Genomic DNA, 19,886 nt, shown 5'->3' on the forward strand with positions numbered 1-19,886 from the left:
GTCTCTTACATAAGGGTCACTGTTTTTTATTAATCAAATTTCCCTCTTCCATCTGTTCCTTTTTTTTTTTTTACAGCTCAGATTATAACTACTTCTATCCAGATAAAAATTTGATGTGAGATTAAAATCCCCCCTATAATTAATTTAGTATCAATACAATTAAAGGGACACTATACCCAAACATTTTCTTTCATGATTAAGGTAGAGAATACAATTTTAAACAACATTCCAATTTACTTCTATTACCTAATTTGCTTCATTCTTTAGATATACTTTAATGAAGAAATAGCAATGCACAAGGTGAACCAATCACAGGAGGCATCTATGTGCAGCTACCAATCAGCAGCTACTAAGCATATCTAGATATGCTTTTCAGCAAAGAATATCAAGAGAATGAAGCAAAATAGATAATAGAAGTAAATTAGAAAGTTGTTTATAATTGTATGCTCTTTCTAAATCATGAAAGAACAAATTTGGGTTTCATGTCCCTTTAAGCAATATTCTCATTATACTCTCCCAAAATGCTATATTGGTCTCGTTTGGGCCATACACATTGCACAGTGTTACCATTTCACCATTAATGACTATTTGTGACACCATGGGGGATATCTATCAAGCTTTCAACTATGCTGCATTCAACGGCACCAATACGCTCACCTAACATTGCGGCCGCGTATCTCAATACGCTCTTCTTATTTATGAAAAAAGCTGTCAAAAAGACGCGCAACCAAGTACGGGACGATGAGCATCGGACTGTTGTTAACTAGCAGTCATCAATCTCGCGTATATTCGGCTTTTTCCCACCTTTATTTATACCCTGTCACTAAATGCCACCACTATACTAAAATGTTTAACCCCTATCCCGCCGCTCCCCGACATCGCTGCAACCTAAATAAAGTTATTAAACTCTATCCCGCCACAACCTAAATAAAGTTATTAACCCCTATTCCGCCGCTCCCCGACACCGCCGTCACTAAATAAACATATTAACCCCTAAACCTCTGGCCACCCACATCACCACCACTATTCAAATAAACTATTTTAAACTATTAATTAACCTACCCTAACTATTATCCCACAATTAAATTAAACTACCAATTAAATAAACTAAATTACATATGAAAGAAACCTAACCCTACTCAAATTGTTTAAATATACTATTAAACATTATTAAAAGTGCTAAATTTCAACAACAAAAAAACTAAGTTACAAAAACAAACACTAAATTACGAAAAATAAAAAACCAAATTATCAAAAGTAAAAAAGAATTACACCTAATCTAATAGCCCTATCAAAATAAAAAAGCCCCCCGAAATATAAAAAAACCCTAGCCTACAATAAACTACCAATGCCCCTTAAAAGGGCCTTTTGTGGGGCATTGCCCCAAAGATATCAGCTCTTTTACCAGTAAAAAAAAAAAATACAAACACCCCCAACAGTACATGCCCAGACCCTAATCTAAAAATAAAACCATCCAAAAAAATACACCTAACACTAACCTCCGACGATCCACTTACCGTTCTTGAAATTCGCTTGAAGGATCCATCCAGTCGGAGAAGTCATCATCCAGGCGGCCTCTTCCATCTTCATCGAGTCAGAGAAGTCCTCATCCAGGTGGCATCTTCTATCTTCATCCATCCGGCGTGGAGCGGGTCCATCCTGAAGACATCCGGCAAGGAGCATCCTCTTCATATGGTCACCGCCGTAAAATGGAACTTCAATGCAAGTGACGCCATCCAGGATGGCGTCCCTTGCATTCCTATTGGCTGAAAGATTTCAATCAGCCAATAGGATCAGAGCTGCTAAAATCCTATTAGCTGTTCCAATTAGCCAATAGGATTAGAGCTGCTAAAATCTTATTGGCTGTTCCAATCAGCCAATAGGATTGAGCTCTCATCAATTAATTGTAAGGTCCTAATAGTTTATGTTATATTTACTCTCTTTACTAACATTAGCTTTTTTTTGAGGGGGGGGGGGGTTATTCAAACCAGAGGTTTCTGCAAATGATAGACAAGAACAAAAAAAAGTCTCTTGTAGGTAGTTTGTCAATTACTTAGTTCCTATATGAGTACTATTTCTAAATACCACAAAAATGTAAACATTAAATCGGTGTCTACCTTAGTACACAATGTAGTAAAGATCTTTCTCAATTTACCTGATGTTATAACCCACTCCATTCCATTATTTGCATCCTTGGGCAATATTTTAGTGTGACCTAAACACAATTAGACACTACTTTATAGCTCCAATCTTTAAAGGCCCTTAATAGAAACCAGAATTATATACAGACTCCACCTAACAGTGTTCTTTAAGTATGAGGTGGGAGCTCAGCAGTGTACTAATTAACCCACAAAACATTGAATATAAAAATCCAAGATCTTATCTAAATATTACAGTTACATACACTATTAAACCATTATAATGAAAATACGAGATGTTTCTGAACCAGTGTCCCAGTTACATACAGCATGTAAAACTCTTACTGAATGTTGACACTTTCGGCTAGATTACGAGTTTTGTCGGTAAGGCTTGCGAGGCTAACGCTTCTTTTTTTCTTACCGCTCCCTTTAAACAACGCTGGTATTACGCGTTTTCTGCAAGCCGGCATTAGCCTCAGATAAGAGAGCGTTGAGCAAAATTTAGCTGCACATCTCACCTCGATACCAGCGTTGCTTACGGTAGAGGTAAGCTGGCGAAATGTTCTCGTGCACGATTTCCCTATCGGAAACAATGGGGCTGAGCTGGGTGAAAAAAACCTAACACCTGCAAAAAAGCAGCGTTCAGCTCCTAAAGCAGCCCCATTGTTTCCTATGGGGAAATTAATTTTATGTCTGCACCTAACACCCTAACATGAACCCGAGTCTAAACACCCCTAATCTTACACTTATTAACCCCTAATCTGCTGCCCCCGATATTGCTGATACCTACATTATAATTATTAACCCCTAATCTGCCGCTCCGGACACCGCTGCCACCTACATTATACTTATAAACCCCTAATCTGCTGCCCCCAACATCGCCGACACCTACATTATAGTTATTAACCCCTAATCTGCCCCCCCAACGTCGCCGCAACTATATTAAATTTATTAACCCCTAATCTGCCGCCGCCACTATAATAAAGTTATTAACCCCTAAACCTAAGTCTAACCCTAACCCTAAACCCCCCTAACTTAAATATAATTTAAATTAAACAAAATTAATTTAACATAATTAAATAAATGAATCCTATTTAAAACTAAATACTTACCGATAAAATAAACCCTAAGCTAGCTACAATATAACTAATAGTATTTTATTTTACAGGCAACTTTGTATTTATTTAACTAGGTAGAATAGTTATTAAATAGTTATTAACTATTTAATAACTACCTAGCTAAAATAAGTACAAAATTACCTGTAAAATAAATCCTAACCTAAGTTACAATTACACCTAACACTACACTATCATTAAACTAATTACCTAAACTACCTACAATTAAATTAAATAAACTAAATTACGAAAAAAACAAACACTAAATTACAGAAAATAAAAAAAGAATTACAAGAATTTTAAACGAATTACATCTAATCTAATCACACCTAATAAAATAAAAAAGCCCCCCAAAATAAAAAAAATTCCATACCCTATACTAAATTACAAATAGCCCTTAAAAGGGCCTTTTGCGGGGCAATTTTGTACTTATTTATTGCCTGTAAAATAAAAATAAATTCTATGCTAGCTACAATGTAACTATTAGTTATATTGTAGCTAGCCTAGGCTTTATTTTATCGGTAAGTATTTAGTTTTAAATAGGATTAATTTATTTAATTATGTTAAATTAATTTTGTTTAATTTAAATTATATTTAAGTTAGGAGGGTTAGACTTAGGTTTAGGGGTTAATAAATTTATTATAGTAGCGGCGACGTTGGGGTCGGAAGATTAAAGGTTAATAAATGTAGGTAGGTGTCGGCGACATTGGGGGCGGCAGATTAGAGGTTAATAAATTTAATGTAGGTGTCGGCGATGTTAGGGGCAACAGATTAGAGGTTCATAGGTATAATGTAGGTGGCGGCGATGTCCGGTCAGCAGATCAGGGGTTACATTTTTTTATTTTAGTGTTTGCGATGTGGGGGGTGGCCTTGGTTTAGGGGTTAATAGGTAGTTTATGGGTGTTAGTGTACTTTTTAGCACCTTAGTTAAGAGCTTTATGTTCTGGCGTTAGCCCATAAAACTCTTAACTACTGACTTTTAAATGTGGTAGGAGTCTTGACAGGAGAGGGTCTACCGCTCACTTCTTCCAAGACTTGTAATACTGGCATTAGGAAAATCCCATTAAAAAGATAGGATACGCTATTGACATAAGGGGATTTGCGGTAGCCTCGAGTCGCAGAAGAAAAGTGAGTGGTACACCTGTACCTGCCAGACTCGTAATAACCAAATAACTTGTCTACATATATGTATATATAAATTAGCAAAATGTAAATAGCAGCACCTAAATAGAATTAATTTAAGCAATTTTCCATTTTGTAAAACCAGCAGGAGCCAGACCCAATCCTCTTGTCAATAATGTTAGAGGCTGCTGTGGACTTCTTCACTATTGAAGATAACCTCTTGTATACACCTTGTAGGGGATAAAGATTAATACCTTGTGATCAATGCCTGTCCGTGGATTTCTTAGCAAGTTAGCACTGTACTCACAATTTTTCACCAGTTTATGCGGCTAGACTATGTGTCTTCGGTTCTCCCCCAGACTTTGCTGTCCCTTTGTGAATCGCCTCTGATCTTTTATTTCTATCCTGGGTCGGTGTGCTGCTGGTGACTTCCGGTGCTGAAATCGATAACAGGTACGAGTAAGCCCCCGCCTGGGAGAGGGGATGCATGTCGGGTGGTCTCCTCAAGTTTTCTGAGCTCCTTAGATACTGGTCTCCTCGAGCTCCTTAGCTGCTTAACTGCTCCGGTGAACGTTCCTTACTCTCCTTATTTGCGGCGAAGTCTGCCCAGCTCAGCTAGTACAGGCTTAGCCTAGGTCCTATCAGTCGGCGTTCTTACAGCAAGCACACTGCTTAGAGAGACATTACAATAAAAGGTGAGAGTAAGCGCTAGAAGCTTAAAAGGCACAGATCTAAACGACTTCTAAATACTATAAATAGGTTTAAAAATATTTAATACATATGATAGATATAACAACAATGTAAAAAAGATTAAGTACATGGATCCATGACTATAGCTTAAAAACACACATACAATATATAAATGTATAAAAAAGGCTAGGTTAAAAGACAAACCAGGCGTGAAAAGAACTTATGGTCGATAATGGTGATGAATGCGAATGTTAAATCAAATCCAATAAAAATCTCAAAATGTTCACAACAAAGATAAACCCTGTGATGCGATTGAAAACATGTGATCAAAAAGGTATGTGGGGTCCAAATGATAAGTACAAAGAATAAAAAATAATAATAAAGAGTCTCTGAGACAAAGTCAAATGTGATATATCCTCCAAAGATGTTGTGAAGAAGTGCTAGGTGTAAAATATAAGTTAAAAAACCAATATCAATCATCAAGTGTCCAAGTGAAACAATAATTTACCAATTTAGTCAAATGCAAAAAGGAGAAAAAATTATTAATATAAATGTGATCACATAAAAATGTGTAAAAATGGGAGAAAAAAGAGGAAAAACGGATGCAATAATTATCCAGATGAGTGTCCATGTATTAGGTATCCATGATGGCAGACATAGCAAAAATGTGACTGTGAATGGAAGTGTGAAAAAATAAAAATAAAATGAAAATAAAAATGAGAATAAAAAAATATAAATAAAAATAAAAAAAAACCTGTGGAAAAAAAGAAAGAGAAACAATAGTGCAAAACTGTTTGTACACAGTAAAAGACAATTGAAAATAAGCTCACCAGTATGTCAACGCGTTTCGGCCTGGATTAGGCCTTTCTCAAGACTATAGAGAGACATTATGGTGCGTCCTCTCTAGCACCACCCACTGGAAGTCTTCCTATTGTAAAGTGAGTTTCAATCTGAGTTTTTAAGATGCTACTCACAATTAAGCACTACTGGAAATCATTTTTAAGTGAGAAACTCACAAACTATATATATATATAGATTTTTTTTTTTTACAGGCAAACCCAGCAGATTTAAAGGGACACTGAACCCAATTGTTTTCTTTTGTGATTCAGATAGAGCATGCAATTTTAAGCAACTTTTTAATTTACTCCTATTATCAATTTTTCTTTATTCTCTTGGTATCTTTATTTGAAATGCAAGAATGTAAGTTTAGATGCCGGCCAATTTTTGGTGAACAACCTGGGTTGTTCTTCCTGATTGGTGGATAAATTCACCCACCAATAAACAAGTGCTGTCCAGTATTCTAAACAAAAAAATAGCTTAGATGCATTCTTTTTCAAATAAAGATAGCAAGAGAACGAAGAAAATTGATAATAGGAGTAAATTAGAGTAGCTTAAAATTGCATGCACTATCTGAATAACAAAAGAAAAAATTCAGGTTCAGTGTCCCTTTAAACTACACCATTATTTTATGTATATTCTTTATGTGATAAATCTAGAACAAAAGGTGTGAACAAAGGTATATCTTTATTTAAATTTTAATAATAATAGTTACAAACAATACAATGTGTGTTATTTCTGACCTGTACAGTCCAAACTTTTGTAGATCTATAAATGTTTTAGGTGATCTTTTTAAAATGAAATAAATATTAATTCTGTGTTTTCCTATAAAAAATAATTGAATTTATATATATATATATATATATGTTATATTTAAGGGTACGGATTATCCTAATCTAGACAAGGGTATTTGGAGGCCACTCGTACTTTTGATGTGAACTCAGTGGCTCACTCACCCTGTGCAGCTATACACTAGGTCAATAAAAATTTCAACTAGGGAAAAACTGTTAACTTAGTGATTGTCTGACAATAATGCTTCGAACAGTAACTACATTTCAAAGAAGGGTTCATCAACATATATATATAAGGGCCTTTGAATATATTGAACTGCACATAGGGGCGCCCTCCAATGTAATGCAAATAAATGCTCATTTTGTGCCAGGTGATAACTTTGCTATTCAAACCTATATAGAGGCCCCAGATTCCCCTGGGGATGAAAAATGCACTGGGCCACTTCGTAACTACCTGAGATGCAGAGGGATCCTCAAACAGCTCCAAAAGCTCATCAAACCAGAGGACCACATGTAGTAATTACCAGCACTCTAGACATTGTGCAGATGATGACTAAGTCTCTCTGCACTTAAGAGGTTAAGTTCTGATTTTTCTGATTTCCTTTAATATGAATTTTCTGCTTAGTAATAAGATTTGATTTCCAAGCAAAACATTTATTACATTCAGAACATAAAAATAATTTCTATCCTGTATGAATTTGCTGATGGCTAATAATATGTGATTTCTGAATAAAACACTTCCCATAGTCAGAATATGAAAATGTACAAACAAACAATAAGAAGATACAATATGAAAACAATTCCCTTAGGGTGATGCTGCTCGCCAGAAAGTCTCTCCTTTGACTCGATTCAGAAATGCAGATGTATAGAATGAAGGCGCTTCCTACCATCTTTTAAGTTTTGATGGTTTCAGGTGTGTCTCTCGATAATTCAGAAAATCACACAATAGTGAAGTATATACTTTGTATTTTTTTTTTAATAAACTTGATTTTATTACATCCTGCTTTTGGATATTGATTGTGTTCAAAGGAACTACAGATGCACCTTTTGTTTCAAGATATCATGTGCGTACTTTTATTTTAGTAACCTTGGTGTCTTGACGGTACTTCACTATTGTGTGAATTTCTGATTTATCGAGAGACACATCAGAAGCCATCAAAACTTAAGAGGGTTGGAAGTGCTGCCATTCTATATATCTGCAGAACATGAAAATGCTTTTTCGTATGTGTGGATTTTGTGATGCGTAATAAGAGTTGATTTCCGAGTAAAACATTTTCCACATTCAGTACATAAAAATGCTTTCTCTCCTGTATGAATTTTCTGATGATCAATAAGAGTCATTTCCACCAGTCAGAATTTGAAAATGCTTTCTCTCATTTATGAATTTTTTGATGATTAATAATACTTGATTTCGAAGTAAAACCTTTCCCACAGTTAGAACATGAAAATGCATTTTAAAATCCTGTGTGAATTTTTTGATGCCTAATAAGAACTGATTTCTGAGAAAAACATTTCCCACATTCAGAACATGAAAATGCTTTCTCTCCTGTATGAATTTCCTGATGATCAATAAGCGTTGATTTCCTATTAAAACATGTCCCACAGTCAGAACATGAAAATGCTTTTCCTCTTTTGTGATTTTTTTGATGCTTAATAAGATCTGATTTCCGAGTAAAATATTCCCCACAATCAGAACATGAAAATCCCTTTTCTCCTGTGTGAATTTTGTGATGCTTAATAAGAGTTGATTTCTGAGTAAAACATTTCCCACATTCAGAACATGAAAATGCTTTCACTCCTGTATGAATTCTCAGATGATCATTAAGAGTTGATTTCCGAGTAAAACATTTCCCACAGTTAGGACATGAAAAGGCCTTTCCTCTTCTGTGATTTTTGTGATGCTTAATAAGATGTGATTTAAAAGTAAAACATCTCCCACAGTCAGAACATGAAAATGCTTTTTCTGCTGTGTGAATTTTGTGATGCTTAATAAGAGTTGATTTCTGAGTAAAACATTTTCCACATTCAGTACATAAAAATGCTTTCTCTCCTGTATGAATTTTCTGATGATCAATAAGAGTAGATTTCCGAGTAAAACATTTCTCACAGTCAGAACATGAAAATGCATTTTCTCCTGTGTGAATTTTGTTATGATTAATAAGATGTGATTTCAAAGTAAAACATTTCCCACAGTCAGAACAAGAAAATGCTGCTGTATACATTTTCAGATGGTCAAAAAGATCTGATTTCTCCGTGAAACATTTCCCACACACAGAACATACATTTTCTACGTGGCTTTTTTTATTTTGGAGAAGACTGAAAGAAGCATTTGAACCATGACTAGGATTACTGCAGTTTATGAATTCACCTGTTAATAAGAAACATGAATGTAAATATGAGAGTAATGTTACTTATTAATTGCATAATTATTTTCTTTTGAGAACATTTTAACTGTTCTGAATGAGTGTCTACCACAAGGGTAAAAAACAGGTTATTACCTCTAGATCTTTTCCCAGCCTCCATGCTAATGCTAAAGGGCAGATTAGTGGACAGTATGTGCTATATTTAAGGATGCCTCTGCATTCCATATTTGTTAAACATTAAAATAAAAATAAATTAATGTTGTACTTTTATAACTATTTTTTTTTTTAATGTTTGTAAAGCTTTAGAGGCTTCAATGCAAAGTAATAACAGAGGTAAAAAATATATTAATATACCTGTGTTGGTTATGCAAAACTATGGAATGGGTACTGAAGGGATTATCTACCTTTTAAAACAATAACATTTCTGGTGTACTGTCCCTTTAATTCAAAAAGGTAGCTACATAGATGGACTTGTGTAGTTATTTTCCAAAGTACTTGGCAGTGTTTACTCTTTATATGCTTTCAAGCTAATGTGAAATAGAGTATAAATGTTCCTGTAAATATGTCTGCAACAAAAACAAATATCCCTAAGGAAGGATAATGGCCATTGCCATTATCTTGTCTAATTGTGAGAAATTTTTTGCCAGTAATTAATAATTTCTCCTATTTTAGGTGGGTTTTTTTTTTTAGATGTTCATCCCAAAGCTCTCACAGTCTCTGTGTTAAGAAATTCTCATCCAAAATACACTCAGATGTTATCTTTGGAGCCCATGCTTCACTCTGCCTGTTGCTGAAGTGTAATAGTTTTTTTTTCTTCACGTGTCAAGATTCAGTACTCCCAGACCTTCCATCTCTTTAGGAAGAAAGAGGATATATATCTACTAACCAGAGATTTGAAATCTTTCCAAATACATTTCACAATTATACCCAGTAACTGTGTTAAATAACTGTGTTGTATGTGTAGGGTTTGCATAAAATACAGTATTCTAGGAAGCATATTCATTTTAATTACCCCTATTCGTTCAAACCAAAAGATAGGTTTATTGATAGATCTCGAGAGATGTCCAACATAAATCATTTATAATTAAATTCAAATAAGGTGGATGGGGATGGAGTAGGAAATATCCCCCAATATATTTTGTTTTTTGGGTTTGTATGCAAAGGGCAATTATGTAACACCACCATATTCTGTTTTAATCGTTTAATATATGGGGAGTTTTTTAATCTATTATGGTAGATATTCCAGTAACAGGCTTTCTGGCCCAAATTAAGATATCAATCACCTTCTCAAACAATTCTCTTCATGACAAAGTTAAATGTACAATGCCAGTCCGTCAAAGATAAGAGTTCTGAGATCCAGATGAAAGAAGGGCCCTTATGAGAGAAGGTATTTTCTGAGAGAAAGCTGCCAAGGTGGGCAAGAGGACATTTGAATCATGTCTGTGTATCAAGTCTTGCGAGGCCATGCTGGAGCAATCAGAATCACTGCTTGATTCTGTCTATCATTCTGGATAATAATGGCAATAGAGGAAAAATATAGATAAGTCTGAATGACCAGGAAAACACTAGGGTATACTATATCTGCTTGAGGATTCTGAGACCTGGCAAGATAGCAGGGTAGCTTGTGATTAAGGCAAGAAACCATGAGGTCTATCTCTGGCAAACACCAACATCTCATGGCCTGGTCAAATACTATTTAGCCACCAATCAGAAGGGCTTCCCAGGTGCTGAACCAAAAATGGTCCGGCTCCTAAGCTTCTATTCCCCTTTTTTCTAAATAAAGATACCAAGAGAATGAAGAAAACTGATAATAGGAGTAAATTAGAAAGTTGCTTATAATTGCATGCTCTATCTGAATCATAAAAGAAAAAAAATGGGTTTCTATATAATTTTAAAAGCAAACCTCTGGACTTTATAGAGGTCTTTATTAATAGGAATATGCAAATAAGCATCTTTTAGGTCAATTATAGACATAAATTGACCCTTCTGCACTAAAGGAACAATAGCGCAAATTTTCTCCATATTGAAAGTGAGAATTTTCAGGATTTATTTAGAGATTTGAGATCCAGAATAAGTTGAAATATACCTTAATTCTTTGGAAATATGAAGAGGCTGGAGCAGAACACCTAATATTGTGAGAACGGGGATAATCACTCCCCTTTGTTTACAACACAACTCAGGAAGGATTTGACCTTTAAAGGAGCTGAAGGAAATTGAAAAAAGAGACATCTCCCAAGGGAGGTCTGGATTGAAAGCTGATTCAGTACCCCTGAGATACAATTTCCAACACCCAAGGGTCTGTAATAGACATGTCCGAAACCTCTGAAAACATTTTTAATCTTCCCCCTACCAGAAGATTATCTGGATTGGGGTCTGCACTTTCATGCAGACTTGGAGGAGGGAGTGGACTTCTTGACCTGCTTAGCCTTGGACCAGGCAGAATTAGATTGCCATGAAGTCTGGGGTGACCCTTATCGTAGAGTCGAGGGTCAGTCCTTTTTGCTTAGATTGTTAACGGGTGCAAAACTGGCCTGCTTTTATTTCTAGTAACTTCAGTAATGATTGCATCTAGTCCAGGGCCAAACAATAAATTACCCTGAACGAAAAGTGATAATAGTCTGCTATTTGAAAGTTTATACAAAGACTAACATTAAAGATATAAAGCACATATTTCTAGAACAGCAATAGCAGCATTCCGAACACTGATGTGTTTTATTACTACAGATACTTTGGTCTTAAGAAACTTCAGACAATCCTAGATTTCTTTCAAGGATACTGCACTAACCACTAGCACAAGGTACACTGAACAGCTTGGCAGAAACAGGAAATCTACCAGTTTAAAAAGACCTCCTATGGAAACCTTCAAGTTTCCAATTCATGGGGTTTTTGAAAGAGGTACTATCCTCTTAAAGAATTGTGGTTAACCATAAGGTATGGCGTAAATTGACAAAGAAAAATTGACAAAGAGAGAAAAGCTATAAACTAGGACTTGTTCTTTGGTGGGTCACCACCTAGGAGCAGTCTCTTTTAGCCCTGTGCCTTTCACATAGATCTTTCCTGAAGCAAATCAGTCTAATCCCACCTAAAAAGGACAGATCAGCCATGAAATATACGGCAACCCCAGATGATTGCTTAGAAATGGTGGCATTAAGTTTATGAAGATGATCTTCACTAGCATAAATTGAATGTAAGATTAGTTAATGCTTTGAGTATAGGGTTCCTCACTGTTTGAGCTACGCAAATAGTGTAGTGAGCTGTGAGTATGATTTTAGTTACAAGCACGGGAGCATGCTCTCAGTAAATTACATATGGAGTATGGTGAGAGGCTGCGATTGGCTGAAAGAGCTGCTGGTCAAATCCCAGAATAAGAAAATCTGTAACAAAGCCTCACAAAAACTATGTTTTATTGAAGTTGAATTAGATTTGAAATAAAATAAGCATATCAATATGCTTAACATAACTAGAGGTTTCAAATTTCAATGTATTAAAAGTTAGTGAGGCGAATTTACCATCACTTTAAGGCACTTGGCTTTCTTAAGGTTGTAACAGAAAGACCTACAATTAACAATATACATCTACCTTTCCAAAAACATTCAGACATACAAACCAAAAGCAAAAACAAAATTTATGCTTACCTGATACATTTCTTTCTTTCCGGATATGGAACGTCATCAATTACAACGTCATCAATTACTAGTGGAAATATCACTCCTGGCCAGCAGGAGGAGGCAAAGATAACCACAGCAGTGCTGTTAAGTGTCACTTCCTAGCCACAATTCGCAGTCATTCCAACCGAAAGGAAAATGAAAAAGGAATAACACAAAAGTGTATTGGTGCCTGAGGTTTGATTATAAAAGAACTGTCTTAAATTAAGGGTGGGGTTGTGGACTCTCCATATCCAGAGATAAATAAATTTATCAGGTAAGCATACATTTTGTTTTCTTTCCTAAGATATGGAGAGTCCATGTCGTCATCAATTACTAGTTTGAACCAATACCCAAGCTAGAGGACACAAATGACTAGGGAGGGAAAACAAGACAGGCAGACCTAAACAGAAGGCACCACCGCTTAAAGAACCTTTATCCCAAAAGAAGCCTCAGCCGAGGCAAAAGGACCAAATTTGGAAAAAGTATACAGAGGTCCAAGTTTCAGCCTTGCAAATCTGTCCACAGAAGCTTCATTTTTGAAAGCCCAAGAAGAGGAGACAGCCCTCGTAGAATGAGCCGTAATTATCTTAGGAGGCTGCTGACCAGCAGTCTCATAAGCAAAACGAATTATACTTCTCAACCAGAGAGAAAGAGAAGAAGCAGTAGCTTTCTGACCTTTACGCTTTCCAGAGAAACAAACAAACAGGGCAGAGGACTGGCAAAAATCCTTAGTCGCCTGTAGGTAGAATTTTAGAGCATGCACAACATCCAGGTTGTGCAACAAACGTTTCTTACGAGAAGAAGGATTAGGACATAGAGAAGGAACAACAATTTCCTGATTAATATTTCTATCAAAAAACACTTTAGTTAGAAAACCCAACTTAGTATGAAGAACCGCCTTATCAGCATGAAAGATAAGATAAGGCGAATCACACTGCAAAGCCGAGAGTTCCGAGACTCTACGAGCAGAAGAGATAGTGAAAAGAAAACCTTCCAAGATAACAACTTAATATCTATGGAGTGCAATGGCTCAAACGGAGCCTGCTGCAAAACTTTAAGAACAAGGTTAAGGCTCCAAGGAGGGAGCAACAGACTTAAATGGACACTGAACCCAAATTTTTTCTTTTGTGATTCAGATAGAGCATGCAACTTAAGCAACTTTCTAATTTACTCCTATTATCAAATGTCCTTCATTCTCTTGGTATTTTTATTTGAAAAGTAAGAATGTAATTTTAGATGCCGGCCCATTTTTGATGAACAACCTGGGTTGTTCTTGCTGATTGGTGCATAAATTCATCCACCAATAAACAAGTGCTGTCCAGGGTTCTGAACTTTCTTTTTCAAATAAAGATAGCAAGAGAATGAAGACAAATTGATAATAGGAGTAAATTAGAAAGTTGCTTAAAATTGCATGATCTATCTGAATAATGAAAGAAAAAAATTTGGGTTCAGTATCCCTTTAAACACAGGCCTGATTCGGACCAGGGCCTGACAAAAAGACTGAACATCTGGCACATCCGCCAGATGCTTGTGTAACAAAAAAAATAGTCTGTTCTCTGAAGAGTCAGATTTCTGCAGTAACAATCCCTTCTCCAGACACTATTCCAAGAGTAGCCTTTGGATTCACACCAATAAAGGTATTTACGCCATACCTTATGGTAAATCTTTATAGTAACAGGCTCAATGACCGACTCAGAAAAACCACGCTTAGACAGAACTAAGAGTTCAATCTCCAAGGAGTCAGCTTCAGAGAAACAAGATTTGGATGAAGGAATGGACCCTGAGTTAGAAGGTCCTTCCTCAAAGTCAACCTCCAAGGTGGAAGAGATGACATCTTCACTAGGTCAACATACCAGAACCTGCAAGGCCATGCAGGAGTGTCAGGGTTTCTCCCTGCTTTGTTTGCTATTTGCAGCTGGCTGCCATTTTACCTACCTCTCTCACTTAATCTGATGCAGAGTGTGTAACGCTGCTCTCTTATCTGGGCACCCTCTTAAGGCCAAACTGGTGAACATAATCAGCGTGAGACAGGTTGCAGTCCCACAATTATGTTGTCACATTTATTATTTAAAGGGCCTCTGTTCAGTATGCTTTTGCCCTTGCGTTGTCTTAGACTTGTTTGTCAGTTCCTGTGTTCCAGTTCCTGTATATTACCTGGCTTGTCTGACATCCCTTCTGGTTCCTGATCCCTGGCTTGTTCCTGACTCTGCTGTTTTATTAGTTCCTGATCCTGGCTTGTCTGACTACCCGCTTTGGCTCTTGACTCGGCTCGTCTGACTACCAGCTCTGGCTTTGACTCCTGGCTTGTCATTTGGCTTGTGGACTTTTTATTATTTTTTGTTATTAATAAAGGTGTGATTATTTTTGCACTTCACGTCTCAGTCTGATTCCTGGTACCCTGACATTAGGCAATGGCCATGAATCCTGACGGTGCTAATAATCCACCTTTTCCCACCATCATTTCCAGGATGGATGAACAGGATCACCCCTTGGATCAATTTGCACTAGGCCTGCAAACCCTTCTGACTCGTATTGCACATTTGGATCAGAGTGTCCCAAAAGTTATGGCTGCTCCTGTTTGCACTGCTGCACCTAGTCCTACCAGGAGTATGTCTACCTCAGCAATATGGAGGCAATCCTAATCAGTGCAGAGGGTTTTTGAACCAGGTGGTTTGAGATGTTAACTAAGGTGTTTTCCTCTGACAGAGCTAAGGTGGGATTTCTCATCTCTTTACTCTCTGACACAGCTCTTGCTCGGGCTAATCCCTTGTGGGAGACTAATAAACCTGTGATTTCAAATTACCCTGAATTTGTGGCCTCCTTTCGAAGGGTTTTTAATGTTCCGGTTTGCTCCCCCTCTGCTGCTAAATGACTCATGTATATTCAGCAAGGTACGAGATCTGTTTCTCAGTATGCCATTGAGTTCTGTACGCTTGCCGCAGAGGTAGGTTGGAACAATGAAGCCCTTGTTGCCGCCTTATTTAATGGGCTCTCTGATGTGATTAAAGACAAATTTGCTGCCAGAGATTTACCATAGGATCTCAAGGCATCAGTGTCTTTTTTAAACCTGACACCAGACTCAGAGAGAGGCCCTCTTTCAAGGAGCGCTTGCGGAAGACTTCTGTCACGTTGTCTCCTATGTGTTAGATCCCACCCATGTGACCCTCTCCTCCCATGCCTCCTGGTCTAGAGTCACCAGGTACTGCTGAGCCGATGCAGTTGGGATTCACGCATCTCTGTCCACGGTGGAGAGGGCCGTTAGGAGGAGGGAAGGGCTATGCCTCTATTGTGGGTTACAGGGCCACCTTTTAAAGTCTTGTCCTACACGGCCGGGAAAAGCTCACACCTAAGGTCCTGCCGGCGGTGGTTTATCCTCGTCCGTGGAACCACTAAAGGAGAAACATTTGGTCACAGCTGTCCTTTCCTGGGTGGACTCCTCCATAGTCACCCAGGCTCTTGTTGACTCCAGTGCTGTGGGCTAATTCATTGACAGTACTTTTGTATCAAAGCACTACATTCCTGTATTGCCTCGGTCCGTTCCGCTTGCTATTGAGGCCATTGATGGCAGGCCCTTTCAGTCCGCACTTGTAACTCATGTAACCGTTCCATTTTCCATGGATGTTGGGGCTCTCCATTTTGAAACTCTCCAGTTCCAGTGATAAACTCTTCGCATTTCCCGGTTGTTCTGGGTTATCCCTGGCTCCAAAAGCACAATCCCAGTCTTGACTGGCGCAGGTCTGAAATTTTGTCATGGTCTCAGCAATATATTTCCACCTGTCTTCAGAAACCAGTCAAAGTCTTCTTCTTCGATATCTCAAGGAGTATGGAGAGTTCCTAGACGTTATTGACAAGGTGTGTGCTGGTACGTTTCCTCCTCACCGGTCTTAATGGAGGAGTATGTTGCCGAAGCTATGTTGCGGGGGCTCTCCTGCAGGGGAGGGCTTCCTCTTTGTGAAAAAAAAGGGGTGGCGAGTTAAGACCATGCATCGATTATAGGGGTCTTAATCGTCTTACCATTAAGAATGCTTACCCTATTCCACTCATTATGGAACTCTTTGACCGCCTCAAGGGAGCTATGGTCTTTTCTAAACTTGATTTGAGAGGAACGTACAATCTTGTTAGGATCAAGGAGGGCCACAAATGGAAAACAGCATTTAACACAAGGAGCGGGCATTATGAATATCTTGTAATGCTCTTTGGCCTATGTAATGCTCCTGCTGTTTTCCAGGAACTTATTAATTATGTCCTACGAGATATGTTGCAACAGTGTGTTGTGGTGTACTTTGACAACATCCTCATACACTCACCCACACTTGAGACTACGTGAGAACGGCCTGTGAGTTACATCAGACTCAAGTAAGCTTCCTTATGTTATGTAAACTCCGTTGCAGGGTTCTGCATGAATCCTGACAAGTTGTCTGCAGTTCTGCAGTAGCCTCACCCAGTTGGTCTTTGGTCTATTCAATGTTTTTTGGGCTTCACCAAATACTATAGAAAGTTTATTAAAAACTTTTCTTCCTAGGTCAAACCTATCACAGACATGACTGGTAAAGAGAATGATCCACTCCATTGGTCACCTACTGCCATTAAGGCCTTTCAGTGTCTTAAGACTGCCTTTACTGCCGCTCCAGTTCTGGCTCCTCCTAACCCTGTCCTGCCTTTCGTTCTTAATGTTGATGCGTTTGAGACTGGTGTAGGTGCCCTTTTGAATAAATGTCCTATACCTGATGGTACCTTGCATCCGTGCGGTTTCTTCTCTAAAAAATTGTCTCCAGCAGAGTGCAATTATGAAATTGGCGACAGGGAATTACTGGCCATAATTTTGGCACTCAAGGAATGGAGGCATCTTCTCGAAGGTACTAGCGTACCAGTGCTCATACTTACAGACCACAAAAATTTAACGTATCTATCCAAAGCAAAACGTTTGTCGCCGCGACAGGCCAGATGGGCGCTATTTTTGTCTCGGTTTAATTATGTGGTCTCCTACCTGCCTGATAGTAAGAATGTTAGGGCTGATGCCCTCTTTAGACAATTTTCGCCTCTGTTCAAGGAGGAGTCTGTACTTACTCCAGTTATACCTCCTGACCATATTTTGGCCACCATACATACTAATTTGACTTCTCCCTTGGGGGAGGAGATCCTGGATGCACAAACCAATGCACCTCCTGAGAAAACTAGTGATAATTGCTTTGTAACTGAGAATCTTCGAACTAAACTATTGCACACTTACCACTATCCTAAAGCAGCAGGTCACCCGGGCAAGAACCAAATAATTTGGTATGTCACAATTCTGGTGGCCAGATCTTTGTATGTTGCCTCTTGCTCAGTCTGTACACAGAACAAGATTCCTCAATGTCTTCCTGTGGGTCTTCTTCAACCAATTGCTAATGGTGAGCGTCCTTGGACACATCTTTCCATGGACTACATTGTTGAACTGTTATCCTAATGGTGTTTTTCTAAAATGTCACATTGCATTCCCTTGAAGAAGCTACCTACAGCTCAGGAGCTTGCTTCAATTTTTGCCTGGGAGATCTTCCGTTAACATGGGTTACCCAAGGAGATAGTCTTGGACCGGGGTAGCCAGTTTGTCTACAGATTTTGGTGCTCCTTTTGTGCTCAAATGGGGATCCAGCTTTCCTTCTCCTCTGCATATCACCCTCAATCCAATGGGGCTGCGGAATGGCACAATCAAGCTCTGGAACAGTTCCTCCGTTGCTATGTCTCAGATCACCACAATAATTAGTCTGAACTGTTACCTTGGGCAGAGTTTGCTTGTAATAGTGCTATAAATATTTCCTCCCAGTTATCCCCGTTCATGGCGAATTATGGGTTTCAACCATCCTTGTAGCCCGATTCATTCATGTCTCAGGGTATTCCGGCTTTGGAGGAGCATCTTCGGCAACTCCGTTCCACGTAGGTGCAGATTTAGGATTCATAAAAAGAGAGAAGTGCTCAACCTGGGAACGGACAATAGCATAATAGCTTGTTCTATAACTAGTTACCACCCAAGAAGCAGCCTTTTTTTGCTCAACATGTGCCTTTCACAGAGAAGAACTTTCAAGAAGCATATCAGTCTGATCCTGATTTCACAGTACAGTCCAGCCCCGAAATACCAGGCAATCCCTCTCTGAACAAGAGAAACAGCAAAACCCCAGATGTACATTTCGGCCTATTGTAGGCCTTGTCAGTGAGGTGCAGCCATATCCCTCTAGGCACACTGAGCATCGGGTCCACATCTGGGTTCCTGCATCACACTTAGGGAGACTTCCCTAAGTGTCATAATTTGCATACATAAAAAGAGAGAAGCGCTCAACCGGGGAACGAACAATAGCATAATAGCTTGTTCTATGGCTAGTTACCACCCAAGAAGCAGCCTCTTTTTGCTCAACATGTGCCTTTTACAGAGAAGAACTTTCCAGAAGCATATCAGTCTGATCCTGACTTCACAGTACAGTCCAGCCCCGAAATACCAGGCAATCCCTCTCTGAACAAGAGAAACTCAGTGTGCCTAGAGGGATATAGCTGCACCTCACTGACGAGGCCCACAATAGGCCGAAACATACATCTGGAGTTTTGCTGTTTCTCTCGTTCAGAGAGGGATTGCCTGGTATTTCAGGGCTGGACTGTACTGTGAAGTCAGGATCAGACTGATATGCTTAGGAAAGTTCTGGCAGCGCCAATAATTACAGGCTGATCGCAGGTGTCTGGTGATTTGGGGTTGACACTGAGCGCCTAGTGCTAGAGGGACCCTAGCTTTAATAAATTGACCCCTAGCGGTCAGAAAGGTGGATAATCAGAGAGAAAATTATCAAAGCGCCAATAGGACAAAGGCCGGGTCTAGGTTTAAAAATATGTCGTTTAATATTACAATAAATGTTTAAAATACAATAAAATATACCTAGAGTACAATAAAAAATATAATCAAGGATCCAAGATTTTACAATATGTGGCAACAATAAAAACAAATGTAACAAACCTTGACAAGATCAGTGCTTTGGACTGTCTAAAACATAATCTGTGTATTGGCAATATGTCTGCTAAAGGGTATACCCGTAGTAGGGGTGGCTGTCTGAGATGATTCACAGTGCTAAAAAGTGTCTCAAATTGACATTGCTAATAGGTGTCTCCAAATAAATGTGAAAAAATAGTGCAAACAATGTCGCGAACAATGTTAATAAAAGAA

At 38.3% G+C, this 19,886-nt stretch overlaps 1 protein-coding gene across 1 annotated transcript in view; it reads right to left on the minus strand.

Annotated features, from left to right (window-relative positions):
* The window catches only part of LOC128657979 (uncharacterized), a 210,180-nt gene that overhangs the window by 3,922 nt on the left and 186,372 nt on the right, over positions 1–19,886 (minus strand). The window lies entirely within an intron of this gene.

This window comes from Bombina bombina, chromosome 4 (assembly GCF_027579735.1).
Source record: "Bombina bombina isolate aBomBom1 chromosome 4, aBomBom1.pri, whole genome shotgun sequence".
Lineage (NCBI taxonomy): Eukaryota > Metazoa > Chordata > Amphibia > Anura > Bombinatoridae > Bombina > Bombina bombina.